We start from the raw sequence: 8,283 nt of genomic DNA on the forward strand, positions 1-8,283 counted from the left end.
TATTGGGTATTGTGGTATGTGCCTGAAATTACAGCACCTGAAAGGCTGAGGCAGGAGAGTGTCTAGCTTTGAGGCTAGCCTGTGTTCTGTAGCAAGACCCTGCTCCTGTGTCCAAAAAAAAAAAAATCCAGCTATTTAACCACCCCTTCCCAAAGAAGTTTTGGTTGGGGCAGAACTCACATGTGTGGCCCTAATGGAAACTAGTTGTCTCATTTCTCATTCTAGAAAGAAGAACTTTTGGAAGAGGACAGAAGAGAGTTTCTGTCATCTGGAATAGGGTTAGCTTCATCTTCTTTGTAAGATAGTTGTAAACAATAATACAAAGTGTGCATTTCTTGGTGAAAATAAAAAAAGATTTGATAATATTTAAGTTTTCTATCTCATGTAACCTTAAAGTACTTTGAAACTTGCTGTTCTTGTAGAAATATCTCTAATCTACATACCTGGCCAATTAACAGTCCCACAGTTTCCATTATCTGGACAGGAAACCGAGCCCCTGGGAAGATAAGTGAGTTGGCTATGGGCAGTTAGGTAATATTTTACAAGGTGAGAGCTAAAACTGGAGGTGCACTCCACCTGAATCAATCTTTTGCTCTGTCTCTGAATCACACCTTGCTCTGTGTTGGCTGTGCACAAGTTAGCCTGGTGGAACTGTGACAAGTTCCACTTGCTGGGACAGAGCCCAGTCCTCTGAGTGTTTCCTCTAAGCTTGACAGAGTTTTGAATGCTAAAGAGGATATAAATGTAATTCAAGGCTCTAGGAATCTAGAATCACACAGTTTTCAGTGGACTAAAAATTACAAAGACTGAGATTTTATATGCCTTTGGTTGGGAAGCAAGTCATAGGTTTTTAAAAAGCTAACATATATCTAACATGAAGCTCCTTCACCCTTCCATCCCTAGGTCTTTATTTACCTGAGAGAAAGGGAAGTATATCTTTATGCAAACATTTTAAAAGGGATGTTCATAGCAATATGTTTCATCATTGCTAAAAATGGAAATAACTCAAAGTCTTTAACAAATGCCTGGATAACAATGGCTAAGCCATATAATGTAGCACTACTATTCAACAACAAAAAGGAATGAATTATGGGACATGCCTTTAATCCCAGCACTCAAGAGGCAGAGGTTGGCCAATATCTGTGAGTTCAAGACCAGCCTGGTCTACAGAGCTATTTCTGGACAGCCAAGGCTACACACAAAAAAACCCCCTTGAAAACCAAAATAAAAATCAAACCAAAACCAAAACCAAACCAAAACATAAGGAATGAACACGTGGGACAGTATGTGCCTCAGATTGATGGTGCAAGATGGCAGGCAGGAAGAGAGTGCATACTATGTGCTCCACTTATATCAAACTCTAGAAAGTATGAACAAGTCCATGGGGATAGCAGGCTCCGATACTTAGTAAAGGGAGTGAGGATAGAGCAGAGATGGGGGTCCACCATGGGGCAGGAGGATAAGGGATGTGCTCAGCATCTTGGTCCTGTTACTTAGTTTCACTGTATGTCCGTCTGTCAATTTAGTGAACTGTGCATTTTAAATTTGTAGGTTTTTAAAAAGACTTGATATATTTAATGCTATTTTTTTGTTTTTTGTCTTTGTTTTTTGTTTTGTTTGTTTGTTTTTGTTTTTTCAAGACAGGGTTTCTCTGTGTAGCCCTGGCTGTCCTGGAACTCACTCTGTAGACCAGGCTGGCTTCAAACTCAGAAATCTGCCTGCCTCTGCCTCCTGAGTGCTGGGATTAAAGGTGTGTGCCACCACTGCATGGCAACGCTGTTTTTTTTATGATCAAGGACTTAAAAAAAAGTTGTGTGTGTGTGTGTGTGTGTGTGAGAGAGAGAGAGAAAGAGAGAGAGAGAGAGAGAGCATGTGCATGAGTGTGTGTGCATGCGCGTAGCTGTGCGCTTGCACTCATGCATGCCTTCTATCACATGAGGTCAGGGGGTCAAACTCAGGCCTTCAGACTTGTCAATAGGTGCTTTTTACACAATTGAGCCAACTCTGTGGTCTCTAAATTTGCATGTTTTATATTAATTATTGTAAATAAAGCTGCTAAGAGAATATATCTAAGGATAAACAAACAAGTGCTTACTCCTGGGTCGCCTGTGTTTGTGGTAATCAAGGATACTCATTGATAACAATGACTCCAGTCTTCCTGACTGCCCTCATCCACACACCATGACTGTCTTATAAACCTGAGGACCTGTGGTGGTCCCTCAGTGTCCTCTGTATCATTCGGGAGGGAGAGCTAGGCCTTTGCAGCCTTGTATTCCCAGAACTCACGCACATGTTCGCCTCATAGTCTTTGGTCAAATCCCTTCTTTACACACCTTTCTCTGTGATTTCCTATGGTTTAGGAAGCTTAAGTTTTATTCCCATGTATTTGGTTAGAAGATCCTTTATAATTACATCTCTCTCCTCTCTGACTCCCTCTGTGTTTTTCTCTGTTTCTCTCTGTTTCTGTCTCTTTGTCTCTGTTTCTGTCTCTCTGTCTCTCTATCTGTCTCTGTGTTTCTTTTTCTCTTTGTGTATGTCTGCAGCAGAGCAGAGATGACTACTCAATAAAGCTGTTTGTTTAGGGGCCCCTCCTTCACCAGCTGTGCACACCCAGCATGCAAGTCAGCTCACGCCAGGGCAGGTTTCCCAGATGCCTGTCTGTGCCATAGTACCCCTTCAGGTCACAGGATGTGCCTGGGCGTATTGGATCTTTGGTCAGTGACAGGCTTCAGTGGGAATTCCTACCTCTTATGCAGAAGGAAGTCGGGTGGATCAGTTGGTCACCTGCACATGTAAACCTCACAATCTGAAGACTTTCCATTTCTAAGGTTGGAGAAGGGAAGAGCCAGAGGAGGGAGGGGAAGGAAATAAGGCAAGAGCGTGTCTCTGCCCAGAGAAACTTAAGTTGTTTGTTCTGCTCCAGTCTCCAACTGGTGTATACACGCACCTTTCTCATCTGCTAATCTTCATAATGTGGTTACACTTTAAATTTTCTAGATCAAGAATTGGTGCTGTTATTACGATACACAAATATACTCAGACCAGATATACTTAGTCTATTAAGCACTCTTGCTGGCCACTTACGCATTCTGTCTTTCCTTAGAAACTGTCTTCTCTTTCTCATTTTCTTAGTTTCCTATATATCAGTAGGGTGGTGTATAATTTCTGTTGGCAAGGCCTGGTTAAGAGAAGAAATACATGCTGGGCCTGTTGTAAGCCTGTAATCCAGCTACTCTGGAGGCTGAGGCAGTAGGTTTGCTTATTCAAGGGCTGCCTGGCCAGCCTAGTGACATCCTGTTTCAGCAAATGAACGAACAAGCTGAGGCTGTAGCTCCTTGGCAGCATGCTTGTCTAACATAAGTAGGGCTCTAGTTCAATTTCCAGTAACACACACACACACACACACACACACACACACACACACACACACACGCGCGCGCGCGCGCACACGCACACGCACAGACGTGCACACAGACATATACAAAGGGAGAGAAAGACAGAGACAGAGAGAGTTAGATAGACAAAGAGGCAGAGAGGAAGAGAGACACACAGAGAGAGAAACAGAGAGAGATAGATAGATAGAGACAGAGACAGAGACAGAGGAGAGGAGAGATATATAATTATAAAGGATCTTCTAACCAAATACATGGAAATAAAAGATCCTAAAATTTAAACTTGATTATCTTCACAGAGGATTCCTCCAGGGGCACCATTAATTGTATTGCAAACTTGCCAGTAGGTATTTAAATCTGCCTGTAGATTCAGATATGTTAGGCAGCTTGTTTCTACCTCACAGGGGCATCCCTAGAGCTCTGCAGTCTGCATCAATTTGGACTGTGGTCATTTGGTGCTGTTCCCAGCTTTTTCTTTTCGTCGCTATAGCATCAATTCCCCTCACTTCTCTCCTGTCTTGGATTTTGTTTCCCACTTGGGAGAAGGTGTGTGAGTAGTAGAAATATCTTTAGGAATTTTCCGGGGTGGCAATATCTTCATTCTGACATTTGCTTGATAGTACATCTGGGTATAGAATTCTAGGTTAAAGTTGGTTCTGCTTCCAAACTTGGCAAGCATTGCTCCATTTTGTTCTAGCTTCCAATACCATTATGAGGAAGTTGGACTCCATTCAAATGTCTAGGTTTTTTTATCTGACTATTCTTTCTGTCTGCAATGTCATGTGACTATTGTCTTCTTATTCTCACTATTCTGAAATTTTATGATGTAGGTACATTTTCATTCATTCTGTGAGGTATTTAATAGGCTATTGAATTTGAAAACCTGTGTTCTTTAAGTTTTAAAAACTATTGATTATTTCTTATTGTTTTTTTCTTACCTTAAAAATTATGCATGCATTGTGAGTATGCATGCTCATATGTGTGTGTGTGTGCGTGCATGTGTGTGAGTGTATGCATGTGTGTGAGTGTGTGCATGTGTGTGTGAGTGTGTGCATGTGTGTGTGAGTGTGTACATGTATAGTGCAGAGAACAACTTTGGGTGTTATCCTCAGGAACGCTCTCCACCTCCTTTGAGACAAGGTTTATTATTTATTAGCTTTGTTATTATATTTATTTATTAGCTTTGTTATTATCAATTAGTCTAGCTGACTAGTGAGTCCCAGGAATCCTCTCTCCTCTTCCGTGCTGGGATCACAAACATGGGCCAACTTGCCTGGCATTTTTATGTGAACTCTGGGGATTGAACCCAGGTCCTTGTGCTTGCAAGGCAAATACTTTACCGACTGAGCCATACACTACAGTCCTATCTCTAATCCTCTTATCTAGTCTAGTTTTCAAGTCTTTACCTTTTTCTTTACTTTCTAGGTGGTTAACCACCATCTCTCAGCTCTTCTATTGCTCTCATTTCTCTGACATTTTAATATATTTTATTGCTTGACTATCCCACCTGCTGGACATCATAGTATTTTATTACTGTTCCACAGTTTCACTGTCTTTTTAGCACAATGTATTGCATTACATACGGAGATACTTACCTACTTAGTATATATTCATAATATTTTTAAACTTAAAAGATGGAGATAGGGTCTTTCTGTGGTTGCTAAGGCTTAGTCTTCATCTCCCGAAACTCAAATGCCCTTCCTGTCTCAGCCCTCTGATCGTCGAGAACTACAAAAGTGTGATACCTCGGTTGTATCTGATGCACATCAGCTTTTGTTTGTTTTTCATCTTTTCTCTTCCAATGATCTTTTGTTCCTCTCTCTGCTGTTATGAGCTGGTTTATTTGTTGTCCTTCTCGTGAGAAATCTGCAGGTTTTTAAATAATCTTACGTTTTTAGAATGGGTGTTTCTTGTGTGGATTGGAACATCTGAGTAAATGGTGAGGCTTTTGGGCTGCGGAGATCACTGGTTTGTATCTCATCAGGGTGATTGGGTGAAGGGGCCTTAATAATAGTTTTGGCTTGATTCCGAGCATAGCCTCTTTTGCTTTCCTGCATAGAGGAGAAAGGCCTTCTGTCTTAGTTACTTTTCTATTTCTGTGATAAGACACTATGACCAGGAAAACTCATAGAGGCAAGAGTTTATTCAGGGCTTACAGTTTCAGAGAGTGAGTTTCTGACCATCATGCAGGGAGCATGGCAGCAGGCAGGCATGGAGCTGGAGCAGTCACTGAGAGCTCATATCAATCCATAAGCGCAAGGCAGAGAGAAGGAGACACTGGAAATGATGCGAGTCTTTCAGAACCTCAAAGCCTGACACTAGGGACACGCCTACTCAACTACTGCCACATCTCTTAATCCTTTCAAACAGTTCCACTACCTGGGAATCACAAATCAAATATATGGTCTTATGGGGACAGAGACTAGCCTGCATTAGGTGTGGGGGAAGCTGGGATTCTTCACAGAAGACTTTCTGCCTTCAGGAACTGTCTTGTTTACAAGACTCTCTTTTTATCTTACCTGGCATCCTCCAGTACAAAGCCACTTCATTTTCCAGTTTTTACAGAATCCGATTCCTGGTAGTTTGCTAAGAGCTATTCTGGGAACCTAATCATTCACCTTTTCCTGATTATTTCATTTTTATTTTTCTACTATATGTAAAATTATTATTATTGTTTTCTAAAATCACAGAACCAACTAGCAGCCTGCATTTTATGTGTATATGTATGTGTGCACGTATGTGTGCACGTGTGTGTATCCCCACACATATGCTTATGAAGTCCAGGGAAGGCATCAGGTACCTTCCTCCATTATTTTTTTTAGGTCACAGAACCTAAAGCTTTCTGTTTCAACTAGGCTGGTTGACCAGAGAGTTCCTAGGACCTACTTGTTTCTGACTCCCAGTTGTGGGCCATATTTTCCCATGCCTAGCTTTTTATATGGCTACTGGGGATTTGAACTCAGGTCCAGTTACCTTCACAGCAATCATTCTTACCTACTCAAGCTATTTCTGCAGCCCTTAGTTCCACACCATGTCAGCATTTTAAACTATAGCTTTCTTGTATTAACTTATTCTTTGGCATTTTCATATCCATGTCTAATAGGTTCTGATCATACACATCCCCCCCCATCGTCTCTTATGCTCCCCCAATCTCACAAGCCCCTCCTCCCCCCACTCCCACCACACTTTCATGTCTTACATGGTTTTGGTTTGTGATCCACTGGAGTTAACCAGGGCTGCCTGTGTGGGCATGGGTGTGGAACTATGGCAGGAGGCATGAGTTACTCAACAGTGGCCACATCATTGAAGACAATGACTTCCTCTTCCTCACAGTTCTGGATAGTCAATAGCTCTCCTGCGAAGGGCTGGGCCTCATGAGCCCCTGCCATATCTGTGGCTGAATGCTTATAGACTCAGTCTACATACAGATCATATGCAAGAAATCACAGCTGCTATGGGATCACGAGAACGGCACCTTGTCCTGTCCAAAGACAGCATTTCAGGGTTCTTATTCCCAGCCTCTGCCTCTTATGTTCCTTCTGTCCTCTTCTCTAATGTTTTGTGGGACATGGAGTGATTGACAAGACTGACCCATTTAAGGCTATGTGCTCAATGGTCATTTGTTCTTAGCACCTTGACTAGCCCCGCGTCTCTGCTTTAACAGCTCTTCAATGACAGCTTTGTCAAGTAAAAGTGACAGCTGACAAACTGCTCCTAGCTAAATTATTCTGTTTGTGTGTCTTGATATATGCCTATCAAATTGTCTCCACGGCTGAGGACATACCAGTTCCTCTTAAGCCTCTCTGTAGTCTGTCCCCCTTTCCCCTTCATTCCAAACAAACCCAGATCTGTTTTTGTCCCCATAGATTACTTCATGTTTTCTATAGTTTATATGAATGGAATCCTACATGAATCACTGTTTTGTGTGTGTGTAAGACTCTATTGTTCTTAATCATCTTACAAACAGTCTTACTTATTGACCAACTCATTCCCAAAGGTGCAGGGTTCTGACTGGCTCTTTTCCTTTCTCCTGCCCACGTAGGTCCAGCCTCCACGTGTCCAGCTGCTTTCCATTGTCCAAACCAGTTCATGTATATTTGTTGTTCATTTTTTTACTACTTTATTTCTTTATTGTGTGTCAGTTATACATGTGGAAGTTAGAAGAAGACAATTTACAGAGCTGATTTCTTTTCCTTCTACCAGTTGGGTCCTGGGACTCAAACACTTGTGCTTGGCAACCTCACTGGCCCCCACATTAAATAGGTTTGAGTTTAAAAATCGTCATTTCTATCTTTCCATCATGTGGGTAATGGAGAATCAAGCTCAGGACATAATCCTTGACAGCAAACACATCTTACTGCCCCTCAAAAACAACTTCTATTTATTTGTTTGTTTGCTTGCTTGCAGAACTCCTGTGTGAAGCTGGGAACTCCTGGGTTGCTGTTGTTAGTGTGAAGTCGGTGAACTGAAGAACTGCCTGGTGGACCTAAAGAATTCAGGTTCCCACTCCCTGCTCCCTGTTCTCGCAGTTTTCTCCTCTGTTCTCAGCATCCTTGTGGGTTAATGTTTTAAGAAGAAAGCAGTGTGAAGCACAACAGAACCCGTTAATGTTCTTCTAATGGGGTTTAGGAAAAGGAGCAGCATTAGCTGTAAGAAGGCGTATTCACACCATCATTCTGAAACTTGCAATAAGTGTTCAACAGAAGGTTCTGGAAAAGATTAAGGTTCCCTTAGGTCTGAAAGTACAATTATGGGAGAAAAAAAGAACAGGTGATGTTTTATCCTTCACCTGGTTATGATTAACAAGTAGCACCCAGCCCATTCCCCACTTCCTTCCTCCCTTCTCCTTCCCTCCCTCTCTGTTCTCACACTCCCCCCCTCCTGCTCCCCA

This window comes from Mus musculus, chromosome 2 (genome assembly GCF_000001635.26).
Source record: "Mus musculus strain C57BL/6J chromosome 2, GRCm38.p6 C57BL/6J".
In the NCBI taxonomy this organism is placed as follows: domain Eukaryota; kingdom Metazoa; phylum Chordata; class Mammalia; order Rodentia; family Muridae; genus Mus; species Mus musculus.